Genomic DNA, 16,118 nt, shown 5'->3' on the forward strand with positions numbered 1-16,118 from the left:
GGAGCCGTGCGCCTGCGCAGACGGACGAGGCGCCTGGGCGCCATCTTGGTGGCGGTTTCTTTTTGCTGCCCGAGTCGTCGTCGAAGCAGCGGTGACCGTGAGGAGGATGAGGCAAGTCAGGGGAATCATTCGTCTTTCTGCCGCTGGTTGTGGCGTCTTTCGTCCTTTTTCTCATCCCGGATATAAGAACACGGGCTAATGTAAGTTTTAGGATTGCGACGGGCTACGAAAAAGGTTGCGAAATGTAAATATAAAAGGTCAAATGAAGGCTATTTCGTTTCTCGTCATTTGGGAGTTGTTAGGTTCAATGGCGGCTCTGGCTGTTCATGCGTCGTTGGTTTGTTACGTACCCGGAAACAGCTGTAGCTGTAAATAGTGTGCATGCGGCGCAGGCCAGCGACTCGCTGCTGTCATTTGTGCCGCGTTGATGTTACAGATGTTACAGAAATCACTCAGCAATTGAATAAATAGACCAGTATTTCACTCAAAGCGAGGAAACCATTATACTAACATTAATTTTTTTAAATAGAAAAATGAGAGCGAGTGACATGGAACTGTTGATGCTGGGGTCTTGAACAAAACACATAGTACTGGAGTAACTCAGCGGGCCAGGAAACATCGGTGAAGGGACAGACGGCGTTTCGGGTCGGGATCCTTCTTCAGACTCCAGAATGTTTAATTGTCATGTGTACCGGCAACGGGGGGGGGGTGAAATTCTGACTTGTTGCAGCTTGGTGGGCCCGTTAGAATCGGAATAAAATTGTATTGGCCAAGTATGTATACATACAAGGAATTTGACTTGGTGCATAACGCAATAACACAGATAAGTGAGCAATCATCAATGATTCAATTAATTAATACATGGCAGAACAGTTCAGTGTCGGAACGCGATCAACGCAGGAGCGGTACCTTTGTTTCAAGAGTTTATTGGTCAACAATGGAATAATGAAATTGTTACTTGTAGCATGTAAACACAATACTTTTGGATAATATATAACATAAAACATCAATAAATGAATAACCCAGGCTCGTACAAAAAAGCACAATTCTTCATGCAATCTTGAATCTGATGGTCAAGGCATTTTGGCAGCTGTACACCTTGCTGATGAGAGTGGCCAGGGAGATGTTCTTCTTCTTCTTCTATGTAGTGTTTTTTGGCGGTTGGCAAACAACTTTTTTGGTGCATTACCGTCACCAACTGGCATGGAGTGTGGATCAAACAACACCATTACACCAGGGAGATGTGGATATCAGCTGTCTTTTTGAGGCAGCTCCTGCTGTAATTCACTTCCATGATTGGGTCATTCAATACCTGCAATGGTAATGCTAACCACTCTACTATTCCTAGATTCCTGGGTATATGAGTTGCGGAACTTGATGTGATGCAATCTGTCAGAATGCTCTCTACCATATACACGTAGAAGTGTGATTAGAGCGTTCATCGACATACTGAATATCCTTAATCTTCTCGGGAAGTAGAGAAATTGATGAGCTTTCTTTGTAATTGTATTTGTGCTGGGCCCAGGACAAATCTTCAGCGACATGCACGCTCAGGAACTTGAAGCAATTCATTCTCTCCAGTGCCGTTCTATTGATGAAGCTGCTGGAGATAGAAGCAGGACAGCCAATTCAGGTCGACAACCCTTCATTGGAACACATGACAGCATTTTTCGAGTGACTATACCGAGATGTGCTTGGTATTACCAACATGAAGGTGAGCTGTTAAAAGTACGCAGGTCTTAAAAAAACATGTAAAAATCTATACCAAAAGATAATGTTGCATCTTTGTATTGGCACAGTGTAGATTTTTGAGGTGGTCCATTTCAAGGCTATTGAACAATCTGAATCTTCAGTTGTTTTTCGGATCAACATCCAAAACTCTCCTTCATGCCTGTCCTCTTTTGCAGATAATTGTTGCCAAATACAATTTTATAGTGAATCATAGTCATACAGCGTGGAAACAGGTCGTTCGGCCCAACTTACCCATGCTGACCATCATGCCCCATTTAACTAGTCCCACTTGCCGGCACATGGCCCATAACCCTCTCACCCTATCTTATCCATGTACGTGTACAAATGTTTCATAAACGTCATGATGGTACCCGCCTCAACTTGTTCCATGCACCCATCATCCTTTGTGTAAAAAAAAAACAGTTGCTCCTCATGCTCCTGTTAAATCTTCTTTCCTCCTCCCCCCCCCCCCCCCCCCTTAAACCTATATCCTCTGGTTCTTGATTTCCCTACTCTGGGCATGACTCTTGTGCATTCTATTCCCCTCATGATCTTGTACACCTCTATGATCACCGCTTATCCTCCTGCATGCCAAGGAATAAAGTACTATCCTGCTCAACCTCTCCCTATAGCTTAGACCTTCTAGTCACACCAGCATCCCCGTAAATCATCTCTGCACCATTTCCAGCTTGACATTGCTATAACATGGTGACTAAAACTGAACAGAAAACTAAACAAAAAAAATTGGCCTTGCCAATGTCTTGTACAGCTGTAATATAACTTCCCAACTTCTATACTCAATACTCTAACTGGTGAATGCCAATGTACTGAAAGCCTTTTTGACCACCCTTATCTACCTGTGATGCCACTTTCAAGAAATGATGTACCTGCACACCAAGATCCCTCTTCTCTACAACATTCCACAGAGCCTTGCCATTCACTGTGTAGCTCTTGCCTTTGTTAGACTTCCCAAAATGCAACACCTCACACTTCTGTACCAAATTCCATCAACTATTCCTTGGCAGACCTGCCCAACTGATCAAGATCCTGCTGTAATTTTTGACAGCCATCTTCACTATATACAATATCACCCACTTTCATGTAATCTGCAAACTTGCTGATCGTGCCTTGTACGTTCTCATTCAAATCATTGATATAGATGACAAACAGCAATGGGCCCAGCACCCAACCCTGAGGCACACCACTAGTCACAGGCCTCCATTCCGAATAGCGACCTTCCACCATTACCCTCTGCTTCCTTCCGCAAAGCCAATTTTCTATCCAATCAGTTATCGCTCCTTGGGTCCTATGCGTTCTAACCTTCTAGAACATCCAACCATGCGAAACCTTGTCAAATGGCTTGGTGAAATCCATATGTACAACAACCATGACACTGCCCTCATCGACCTTTTTGGTTGCATCTTCAAAAAGCTCAATCAGATTTGTGAAACACGATCTCCCGTGTTGACTGTCCAAAATCAGCCCTTGTCCATCTAAATGCATGTATATCTTGTTCGCCAGAATACTCTCTAATAACTTTCTGACCACAGATGTTACTCACTGGCCTGTAGTTACCATGCTTTTCCCTGCAGCCCTTGTTATTCAAATCATTGTCATTTAATTGTGTCTCTAATTGTCATTTAACAGTAAAACCAGATGATTAAGTTTCAACCAATTACCTCAGTTTGCTATTTTTCCAAGTTTAAAAACATACTGTAGTCCACAGTGCTCTAATTCACCTTGTTTGCATCAAAACTACACTGACTGAGAAAATAGCAGGGCATTTCGTTTTTGGAATTTCCATTAGCACTCCTTATTCCTCTGGTCAGGGATGTGAGAAGTGCTTCTTCTTTGATTGCAGCATGATGTAGTTACACAGGTAATTTCTGTTATCTAGATATGGAGAAAATTTAGCAAATTCCAAGCAAATGGTATGTTTTTAATGTAAGCTTAGTAAATATCCCGCAGCTTTCCCACGGGTACAGAATTGTGTGTCCATGTCCTTATGTGTTGTTCAGCCAAAATCATTCAAACAGATTAGCTGGTCATTATCTCATTGCTGTTTGTGGAGCTTAGCTAAGCACAAATTGACTACTGTGTTTCTTCCATTACAAACTTAGCTATGTTTCAGAATTATAAAGCGCATTGGAAAGTCCTAAAACATACTGTATAAATAAAAAAATTGTTATTCAAATTGCACTTGAGAAAGCTTTGGTGAGTTTATACGATGTACAGTGTCGAAGGGAGTGAGTTTTTTTAAGACAGTTGATCTATTGATATTCGAGTGATTATTTTGTCCTAGATTATGTTATTGGCAATGCATTCAGGGAGGCAGGTGGAGAATGATTCAAAGTTTCAATATTTCAAGGGTTGTTGAGAAAAAATCAAATTGGGTCTCAATTTAACAGGTTTTTGTTTGCTGCGTCCTTGCTCCCACACTCTTTGGGATTTTCTTCCCCCTGCTCCTGAAACATGCCTTCGGCACAGCAACAGAGGGGATCTACCTGTGTACTAGATCAGATGGTAAGCTCTTCAACCTCACCCACCTCGGAGCAAAGACAAAAGTACATGAAGCTCTCATCAAAGACATGTTGTTTGCCGACGACGCTGCAGTTGTGTCCCACACCCAGCAGGATCTACTGTCATTGACAGACCGCTTCTATCGGGCATGCAAGGACTTCGGGCTGACCATCAGCCTGAAGAAGACGAACGTCTTGGGGCAGAATACCGAGGCGCCACCTGTCATCACCATCGATGACTATGAACTTGATGCCGTCCATCAGTTCACATACCTCAGCTCCACCATCACCGACAACCGCTCCTTGGACACAGAGATTGATAAGAGGATCGGGAAGGCAGCTACAACTCTCGCTCACCTCACAACTCGAGTGTGGACCAACCCAAAGCTGACAGTGAAGACGAAGATAGCAGTCTACAACTCCTGTGTCAACAGCACGCTGCTGTACGGCAGTGAGACATGGACTACATGTGCCAGGCAGGAGAGAAGACTCAGCACCTTCCACCTTTGAAGCATCCGCCGTATCCTGGGAAGACAGTGTCCAACGCCGAGATCCTGTCTCGCGCTGGCCTTCCCAGTATGTACACTCTACTCGGGCAGCGCAGACTGCGGTGGCTGGGCCATGTCCACTGCATGGAGGATGGCCGTATTCCAAAAGACATCCTCTATGGAGAGCTGACATCTGGAAGGAGAACCATCGGCTGCCCCCAGCTACGTTACAAGGATGTCTGCAAGAGCAATATGAAGGCGCTCGACATCGATGTGGAGTCCTGGGAGAGCCTTGCAGCTGACTGCACGAGGTGGAGAGGTACCCTGAACCAACACCTCAAAACGGGGGAGGAGGAACTGTTGAACGCAGCGGTAGTCAAGCAGGTGTGCAGAAAGGAGCGCAGCAACTTCAACAAACCAGAGACCACACACATGTCACCTTTGCAACAGAGACTGTCACTCCCGCATTGGTCTCTTCAGCCACAAACGTCGCTGCTCTAACCGAGGTTTGGAGCAAGCAGCCAACAACTAGGATGTATCACCCACAGTCAGTTATGGCCGAGGGGGCCTATGAAAACTGTAAGAAGACTCAATTTAATGTTGTATTAAGTCAAATCCAGCGCAACAATATAAATAGTCCTTCATATGTCATTTGAAGGTGAAGGGTTTAGTTTTCGTTAACGTAGTTTAGAGATACAGCGTGGAAACACACCATTTGGCCCACTGAGTCAGCACTGACCCGTGATTTCCCTGTACACTAGCAGTATAATTTCGCATTAGGGAGAATTTACCTGTCTGTCTTTAGAATGTGGGAGGAAAGAGGAGCACCTGGGGCAGCGAGGCACCTGCTACATAAGAGATTATTTACATATCTTCCCTATCTCTGTCTCCCTCTACCCTGACTCTCAGTCTGAAGAAGGGTCTCGACCCAAAACGTCACCCATTCCTTCTCTCTAGAGCTGCTGCCTGTCCCGCTAGGTTACGCCAGCATTTTGAGTCTATCTTCGTTTTAAACCAGCATCTGCAGTTCCTTTCTGCACATTTCATGCTGGGAGCTGCGTTGAGCACGTACTCAAGTCAGTTGTGACTATAGTTGCCCCATAAAATGCGATGCTGTTTTTGTACGTTTTGCACTTTAAAAGCAGTACAAAGCGTCACTCATATTTCATTGGTCTATCTGCAATCACATGTGAAGTGCTGGAAAATGTACAGATATCCCTATCAACTATCCTTGTTGTCCAATAAGGAGCTCTTATCAAAAAAATCTGTTGTTTTGTAATAATATCAATGGCCCCCAGTAAAACAATTCAAGTCATTGGCAAATAGAGTAACTTCCTTATTCACTGGATCCTTTCTATCATAATATAAGGTACTTGTTGAGAGCCAATCATTTCAAGGTGTTTGTTGCAGGGATTCTTGAGATAAACCCCTGGGCCCAGCTGTCTTAGCTTCATTAGGGAGTTATTTCCATGATTTCATAAGCGGGGATACTTACTGTTGATTTTATTTGTTCTATTTGTAACATCCCAAATTTAAGCAGTCCATGCACTCATGGCGAAAGGTAAGAAAACATTCTGTCTTTTGCTGTTAAGTGGCTAAACATTTGTACTGTGTAAGTGCCAAGTAGGGACCTATCTCAATAAAGAGTCCCCTAGACACAGTGGTCAAATCACATCCTCGGGGGCCCACCGGTGAACCAAGGTGAACTGGCATAATCGAACCCAGATTCATACCTAATTAGTCATACAGCTCAGCTTCTCCACCATCGAGACCACATTGCCTCGGGGAAAGCAGCAAGCATAATCAAGGACCTTTTTCAACCCAGTCATTCTCTTTTCTATTGAGTAAGATTGTCCTTCTGCTGGGTCCTTTCTGTGGGTCTTGGGTGATATGTCCCTACAAGTGGATTCCTGTGTAGTGTGGGAAGACTGGTGCGTGGAGCACATGGTCCCTGACAGAGGCAGATCAGGGCCAACAACTGGATCCCATGACATTTGCCAGCCTCTGTCTACTGCAGTGTTCTTGTACCTTCTCTGGCATTGTGAAGCTGAACCTGCTGTCCAACCACCATCTTCCATCTGGGGTCTTTTTCGTGGGACACACTTTGTCATGAATTTCTTCTTTGACCCACTCTTTATGAGTGATCCTGCCTCGATCATAGCTGCAGATCGTTTAGCTCTAAGGATCAGAGGCACACAAGATGTTCCACTACAGCAAGATGGCAACTCTCAGAGAAGGTAGAATATACAGAAGCTTGAAAGCATGTGATACCAGTTTCAGGAACAGCTTTCCCCCCCCGCTGTAATCAGACAACTGAATATAAGCTAGGGTGTAGATCTGATATTCTACACTCTGGTATTTTTCATTGCTCAACCTATTGTACTTGTGTAGGGGTTGATTATACTGTTGTACAGTATGACGACTGGATATCACACTAAAAAAAGCTTTTCAGTGTCTTGGTACATGTGACAATAATATACCAGGTACAGGAATAATATACGAGAAACATGAAAGGATTTGTATTCTGTGTTACTCTTATTGTCTGCTCAAATGTGACAAGTAAAATGGATGATGGGGAGCCAGTGGATGTAGTGCATCTAGACTTTCAGAAAGCCTTTGATAAGGTCCCGCACGGGTGACTGAAATTAGAGCACATGGTATTGGGGGTAGGGTGTTGACGTGGGTAGAAAATTGGTTAGCAGACAGGAAGCAAAGAGTAGGAGTGAACAGGTCCTTTTCAGAAGGACAGGCAGTGGTGCGTGGAGTGCCGCAAGGCTTGATGTTGGGGCCGCAAATGCTTACCATATATATTAATGATTTGGAAGAGGGAATTAGGAGAAACACTAGCAAGTTTGTGGATGATACGGATGGGTGGCAGTGTGAACTGTGAAGCGGATGTTAGGAGGTTGCAGGGTGACCTGGACAGGTTGAGTGAGTGGGCAGATGCAGTATAATATTGATAACTGTGAGGTTATCCACTTTGGTGGCTAAAACAAGGGGGCAGATTATTATCTCAATGGGGTTAGGTTAGGTACGGGGGGGGGGGTACAGCGAGACCTGGGTGCAGAGATTTATAATTAACTGTTTATTAGAAACCCACACAAACAAAAAGGTACCAAACGCAAAAGGAACCAATGCCATAAACAAGTGAGATTTTGTCTCCTATATATCGTAGCAAATGACATTAAAGGTACTTTAATGTCATGTATACCTAGGCACAGCAAAATTATTTTGTATAGTTCAGTAAAAATCTTACTATACTTGGGCACCATCAAGCTTGAGTACAAGAATGTGACAGTAGTAGATTACACTGAGACAGCACCATATAACCATATAACAATTACAGCATGGAAACAGGCCATCTCGGCCCTTCTAGTCCGTGCCGACAATTATTCTTCCCCTAGTCCCATCTACCTGCACTCAGACCATAACCCTCCATTCCAACCCTCCATTCCTTTCCCGTCCATATACCTATCCAATTTAATTTTAAATGATAAAATCAAACCTGCCTCCACCACTTCCACTGGAAGCTCATTCCACACAGCTACCACTCTCTGAGTAAAGAAGTTCCCCCTCATGTTATCCCTAAACTTCTGTCCCTTAATTCTCAAGTCATGTCCTCTTGTTTGAATCTTCCCTACTCTCAATGGAAAAAGCTTATCCACGTCAACTCTGTCTATCCCTCTCATCATTTTAAAGACCTCTATCAAGTCCCCCCTTAACCTTCTGCGCTCCAGAGAATAAAGACCTAACTTATTCAACCTTTCTCTGTAACTTAGTTGTTGAAACCCAGGCAACATTCTAGTAAATCTCCTCTGTACTCTCTCTATTTTATTGACATCCTTCCTATAATTGGGCGACCAAAATTGTACACCATACTCCAGATTTGGTCTCACCAATGCCTTGTACAATTTTAACATTACATCCCAGCTTCTATACTCAATGCTCTGATTTATAAAGGCTAGCATACCAAAAGCTTTCTTTACCACCCTATCCATATGAGATTCCACCTTCAAGGAACTATGCACGGTTATTCCCAGATCCCTCTGTTCAACTGTATTCTTCAATTCCCTACCATTTACCATGTACGTCCTATTTTGATTTGTCCTGCCAAGGTGTAGCACCTCACATTTATCAGCATTAAACTCCATCTGCCATCTTTCAGCCCATTCTTCCAAATGGCCTAAATCACTCTGTAGACTTTGGAAATCCTCTTCATTATCCACAACACCCCCTATCTTGGTATCATCTGCATACTTACTAATCCAATTTACCACACCTTCATCCAGATCATTGATGTACATGACAAACAACAAAGGACCCAACACCGATCCCTGAGGCACCCCACTAGTCACCTGCCTCCAACACGACAAACAACCATCCACCATTACCCTCTGGCTTCTCCCATTCAGCCACTGTTGAATCCATCTTGCTACTCCTGCATTTATACCCAACAGTTGAACCTTCTTAACCAACCTTCCATGAGGAACCTTGTCAAAGGCCTTACTAAAGTCCATATAGACAACATCCACTGCTTTACCCTCAGTCAATTTCCCTAGTAACCTCTTCAAAAAATTCAAGAAGATTAGTCAAACATGACCTTCCAGGCACAAATCCATGCTGACTGTTCCTAATCAGACCCTGTTTATCCAGATGCTTATATATATTATCTCTAAGTATCTTTTCCATTAATTTGCCCACCACTGAAGTCAAACTAACAGGCCTATAATTGCTAGGTTTACTCTTAGAACCCTTTTTAAACAATGGAACAACATGCGCAGTACGCCAATCCTCGGGGACTATTCCCGTTTCTAATGACATTTGAATATTTCTGTCATAGCCCCGGCTATTTCTACACTAACTTCCCTCAATGTCCTAGGGAATATCCTATCAGGACCTGGAGACTTATCCACTTTTATATTTTTCAAAAGTGTCAGTACTTCTTTTACTTTGATACTCATAGTATCCATAGCTACTCTACTAGTTTCCCTTACCTCACATAATTCAATATCCTTCTCCTTGGTGAATACCGAAGAAAAGAAATTGTTCAATATCTCCCCCATCTCTTTTGGCTCTGCAGATAGCTGTCCACTCTGTCTCTCCAATGGACCAATTTTATCCCTCGTTATCCTTTTACTATTAATATAGCTGTAGAAACCCTTTGGATTTACTTTCACCTTACTTGCCAAAGCAATCTCATGTCTTCTTTTAGCTTTTCTAATTTCTTTCTTAAGATTCTTTTTACATTCCTTATACTCGTCAAGCACCTCATTTACTCCATGCTGCCTATAACTATTGTAGATCTCCCTCTTTTTCCGAACAAGATGTCCAATTTCCCTTGAAAACCATGGCTCTTTCCAATTCTTACTGTTTCCTTTCAACCGAACAGGAACATAAAGATTCTGTACTCTTAAAATTTCCCCTTTAAATGTCCTCCATTTCTCTTCTACATCCTTCCTATAAAACAAAATGTCCCAGTTCACTCCTTTTAAATCATTTCGCATCTCATCAAAGTTAGCCTTTCTCCAATCAAAAATCTCAACCCTAGGTCCAGTTCTGACCATCTCCATAATTATATTGAAACTAATGGTATTGTGATCACTGGACCCGAAGTGCTCCCCAACGCATACCTCCGCCACCTGTCCCGTCTCATTTCCTAACAGGAGGTCCAACACTGCCCCTCCTCTAGTAGGTACCTCTGTATTGCTGCAAAAAACTATCCTGCACACATTTTACAAACTCCAAACCATCCAGCCCATTTACCGAATGTGTTTCCCAGTCTATGTGTGGAAAGTTGAAATCTCCCACAATCACTACTTTGTGCTTACTACTAATATCTGCTATCTCCTTACATATTTGCTCTTCCAATTCTCGATCCCCATTTGGCGGTCTATAATACACCCCTCTAAGTGTTGCTACACCTTTCCCACTTCTCAGTTCCACCCAAATAGCCTCCCTAGATGAGCCCTCCAATCTATCCTGCCAAAGCACTGCTGTAATATCTTCCCTGACTAGCAAAGCAACACCTCCACCTCTTGCCCCTCCAATTCTATCACACCTGAAGCAACGAAATCCTGGAATATTTAGTTTCCAATCACAGCCCTCCTGCAACCATGTTTCACTGATCGCCACAACATCATACTTCCAGGTGTCTATCCAGACTCTAAGCTCATCCACCTTTCTTACAATGCTCCTAGCATTAAAATATGCACATTTAAGAAACCCCCCGCCTCTTATTCTCTGTTTATTTCCTTTTTTTTCTTTCTCCTCTTGTGTCCGAGTGCTTCCCTTTTCTGCTTCCTGCCTCCCATTCTGTCTACTAGCTTTCTCTATTTGAGTCCCTCGCCCCAACCATTCTAGTTTAAAGTCTCCCCAGTAGCCTTTGCAAATTTCCCCGCCAGGATATTGGTCCCCCTCGGGTTTAAGTGCAACCCATCCTTTCTGTACAGGTCCCACCTTCCCCAAAAGAAGTCCCAATGATCCAGAAACTTGAATCCCTGCCCTCTGCACCATTCTTTCAGCCACGCATTTATCCTCCACCTCGCTCCATTCCTACTCTCACTGTCGCGTGGCACAGGCAGTAATCCTGAGTGTTACCTTTTTGGTCCTTTTCTTTAACTCTCCTCCCAACTCCCTAAATTCTCCCTTCAGGACCTCTTCCCTTTTTTTACCTATGTCATTGGTACCTATATGTACCACGACCTCAGGCTCCTCTCCCTCTGATTTCAGGATATCTTGGACGCGTTGAGACACGTCCGAGACCTTGGCACCAGGGAGGCAGACCACCATCCTGGTCTACCGACTGCGTCCACAGAATCGCCTATCCGACCCCCTAACAATAGAGTCCCCAATTACTATTGCCCTCTTCTTTTTGTCCCTACCTTCAGGAGTAACAGGGCCGGTCTCTGTGCTGGAGGCCCGTCTGCTCTCGCTACCCCCGGGCAAGCTGTCACCCCCATCCGTACTCAAACAGGAGTACTTATTTGCAAGGTGTACCGACATTGGAGTACTCACTCGTCCCTGCCTCTGCCCCTTGCCCTTCCTTAGCGTGACCCACATGTCTCTCTTCTGTGGTTTTGGAGTGACCACCTCCCTATAACTCCCCTCTATGACCTCCTCACTCTCCCTGACCAGACAGAGGTCATCGAGCTGCTGCTCCAGGATCCTAATACGGTCCCTTAGGAGCCCCATCTCGCTGCACCTGGTGCAGATGTGGACGTCTGGAGGGCCATCCGACACCATGACCTCCCACATCTGACATCCCGAACAGTACACTGCTCTGGCTGTCATTCTCCCGCCTTACCCTGGATCCAATACAAGTATAATACAATAGAAACTGCTGGGAGAAATCAGCAGGTATCTGACTCACAACAGCTGCTCTCTCTTGATCTTTAAACTGCACCTTTATTATATAAACAAAAAGCACTGTACCTTTAACCAGACAGCAGAAATGCTAACCTGAGGTTGCACCCAATCAGCTGCTTCCTCTAGTCTGCTTCCACCAATCAGCGGCTTCCACCAGAACCCTCCCTATGAAGTGTGGAACGTTACAGACTTTGGTAAGCCCTGACCCTCCTCCACTCGCTCCAACGGTCGCGGGCCTCTGTAAAAGCAAGCCCCGCGCTCGATTTATATACTCACCGCCCTGACCCTCCTCCACTCGCTCCAACGGTCGCGGGCCTCTGTAAAAGCAAGCCCCGCGCTCGATTTATATACTCCCCGCCCTGACCCTCCTCCACTCGCTCCAACGGTCGCGGGCCTCTGTAAAAGCAAGCCCCGCGCTCGATTTATATACTCACCGCCCTGACCCTCCTCCACTCGCTCCAACGGTCGCGGGCCTCTGTAAAAGCAAGCCCCGCGCTCGATTTATATACTCACCGCCCTGACCCTCCTCCACTCGCTCCAAAGGTTGCGGGCCTCCGTAAAAGCAAGCCCCGCGCTCGATTTATATACTCACCGCCCTGACCCTCCTCCTCTCGCTCCAACGGTCGCGGGCCTCTGTAAAAGCAAGCCCCGCGCTCGATTTATATACTCACCGCCCTGACCCTCCTCCACTCGCTCCAACGGTCGCGGGCCTCCTTTCTCTGTAACTTAGTTGCTGAAACCCAGGCAACATTCTAGTAAATCTCCTCTGTACTCTCTCTATTTTGTTGACATCTTTCCGATAATTTGGCGACCAAAATTGTACACCGTACTCCAGAATTGACCTCACCAATGCCTTGTACAATTTTAACATTACATCCCAACTTCTATACTCAATGCTCTGATTTATAAAGGCCAGCACACCAAAAGCTTTCTTTACCACCCTATCTACATGAGATTCCACCTTCAGGGAACTATGCACACAAGAGTCGCCATATTCCCGGTGCCATCTTGTATCCTTCAAATTCAGGGTTGTTAACCATGTTAGAGTCTTAACTTGGCCCATAAGGCCCATTGTCCCGGTGGTGGCATTGGGTTGGAGTTTCAAGGATCAGCCTGCCTGAGCGATGGTGTCCTCCACTGCCACTCCATGACACTGCAGGGTGCGTCCGATTCGCAAGCTGGACAACTTAGAGCTGGGCTAGATCTAATCGAGCTGCAGGGAACCCAGCAGCCGGGTATATCTTTATACTTTTCCATAACTGGGCAGACTCTAAATGAAGACACAAGGTACCTCAGAAAATAGAATCTTAAGCAAAACACAAGTGCTGGTGGAACTCAGCAGGTCAGGCAGCATCTCTGGTGGGAATGGATCGGTGACATTTTGGAACGGGACCCTTCTTCAAATTCTAATCTAAATTAATTCCATTACTGCTACCCATTTTGCTTGCCAAATTCATTCCTATAAAGTCCATTGAAGTCCATCTCTTGAGGTGGGCTTGCAGTGTAATGATTGAAAATGTTCTCTAGACTGCATTAATAAAAATCTGTCCTTTGCTCTGTTTCTCAACATAGAAACATAGAAATTAGGTGCAGGAGTAGGCCATTCGGCCCTTCGAGCCTGCACCGCCATTCAATATGATCATGGCTGATCATCCAACTCAGTATCCCGTACCTGCCTTCTCTCCATACCCTCTGATCCCCTTAGCCACCAGGGCCACATCTAACTCCCTCTTAAATATAGCCAATGAACTGGCCTCGACTACCCTCTGTGGCAGGGAGTTCCAGAGATTCACCATTCTCTGTGTGAAAACCATAAAGGTCATCTATTCCTTTTCTCCAGAGATGTTGTCTGACCCGCTAGGTTACTGCAGCTTTTTGTGTCTTATCTTCTGTTTAAATTAGCATCTGCAATTCCTTGTGTAGGAAAGAACTGAAAATGCTGGAGTAACTCAGCGGCACAGGCAGCATCACTGGAGAGGAGGAATGGGTGATGTTTTGGGTCGAGTGAAGAAGGGTCAGCAGTTCCTTCCTACATACATCTATCCAATTGATGTTGGGTTAACAGAAATCCCCTACAACTACTGCCTTGTTTTCAAGAGCGAGTTAGGTTTAGTTCTTGGGGCTAAAGGAATCAAGGGATATGGGGAAAAAAGTGGTAACAGGGTACTGATTTCAGATGATCAACCATGATCATATTGAATGGCTGGCTCGAAGGGCCAAATGGCCTACTCCTGCACCTATTTTTCTATGTTGTTACTTTTGCACTTCTCAAACTTTAGTACATATTTGCTCTTCTATCTTTGAATCTTATAAACACAGTTTAGGCAATATAATAGTTGTTTTTTGTTGAATGCATGGGCTTATTGTGTTTTTCCCGATATTCCTTTTCTAGCCAAGTGCTAGACAATCTTGTTTTTTTAAAGTTCATTGTGGTGAAGCTTGTCCCATTCGTCTGTGTTTGACCCATATAACTCCGAACCTTTCCTGTCGAAGTACCTGCATTAATGTCTTTTGAATAAATTCACATTCGCATAGCCACTTACCCCATGGCTATTACATTTTCACTGATATAAGCTGGTCTCGTGCAGATGAGCAGATTGATTTTACCTGATTTGATCTAGTTACCCCCTTTCAAAGTGCATTGATTTATCAGTTTAAAATCAGTGTTGTTGAGATTCTGTATATGTTAGTACCACATTTAGCATTACCCTGCATTGTGCTGCTGCCTTCTTTAAAGCCTTCTTTTGGCTACATCAATGTTTACACCATTATTAAAAAATGCAGATAAGATAAAAGCATCTGCCATGACGACCTCACAGTTATCTACAAAGAAGGTGACTCAAGGAGCATATTTTGGGGGAAATGAAAGATGTGCTTTGCATTTGGGTGGATGACGAAACACTGTTATAATGAAGACCCTGTAGAGCGCTGTTTCATTTAGCGCTCCTATTTACTAGAAACATATTTATCAAGAGCTTATTGAGGTATTACTGTACTCTTTGATTCTGTAATAAATGTGAATCTGTTGGCATGATTCTTAATGTTGAGTAGTGGCATCGATGCACTGAGATGCCCCAGCCTATTTACAATTATGAGGAGGTCCCAGCCTATTTACAATTATGAGGAGGTGGGACAAGATAAATATTACAAGTTTCTTGTTTATTCAGTATCTGTTACAAAATAATTCTGATATACTGGATATCTCTTGTCTACAGAGAAATTGTATTGAAACAGCCAAAAGGTGCAGAGCGAGAAGTAGGCTTGGCAGATTCAAGAAGTGTTGATGTAATGACATGAACAGAGGCCATGGGAGTAGTTTAGACCATGGTAAGGTTGCTTGGGCATATTTTATCAGCAGAGAAAATGTGATAATAATAATAATGGATGGGATTTATATAGCGCCTTTCTAATACTCAAGGCGCTTTACATCGCATTATTCATTCACTCCTCAGTCACACTCGGTGGTGGTAAGCTACTTCTGTAGCCACAGCTGCCCTGGGGCAGACTGACGGAAGCGTGGCTGCCATTCTGCGCCTACGGCCCCTCCGACCACCACCAATCACTCACACACATTCACACACAGGCAAAGGTGGGTGAAGTGTCTTGCCCAAGGACACAACGACAGTATGCACTCCAAACGGGATTCGAACCGGCTACCTTCCGGTTGCCAGCCGAACACTTAGCCCATTGTGCCATCTGTCGTCCCAAGGACGTGACCTACGGCAGCAGAGAAGTAGAGTAGAATATGGAGAGACCTAAAGAAAGCATAATGGTGTCACTGCAATTTTCTTACATTATGTGGAACCTGAAGTGCACTTTTAAAATCTCCAAATGATGCCAAATTAATTATGTAATTAATTCTGAGGACTGACTTCAGTTTTGCAACTGCATTTATTCATGTATATTGCCTAGGTGGACATCCTGGATGATCAATCAAAGTTTTCTGCACTATCATCCATAGCCTACTGAGACTGATGCTGACACCAAGCTAGGACATATTGACGCGGCCATGCAT

At 44.3% G+C, this 16,118-nt stretch overlaps 1 long non-coding RNA gene across 1 annotated transcript in view; it reads left to right on the plus strand.

The window, feature by feature from the left end:
- LOC116977024 overlaps nucleotides 1-16,118 on the plus strand; it is a 24,660-nt gene continuing 8,542 nt past the window's right edge. The window contains exon 1 of the long non-coding RNA XR_004413104.1: nucleotides 1-200. This is a non-coding gene — a long non-coding RNA (uncharacterized LOC116977024). The remainder of the gene's footprint in view (nucleotides 201-16,118) is intronic.

This window comes from Amblyraja radiata, chromosome 9 (assembly GCF_010909765.2).
Source record: "Amblyraja radiata isolate CabotCenter1 chromosome 9, sAmbRad1.1.pri, whole genome shotgun sequence".
Classification (NCBI taxonomy): Eukaryota; Metazoa; Chordata; class Chondrichthyes; order Rajiformes; family Rajidae; genus Amblyraja; species Amblyraja radiata.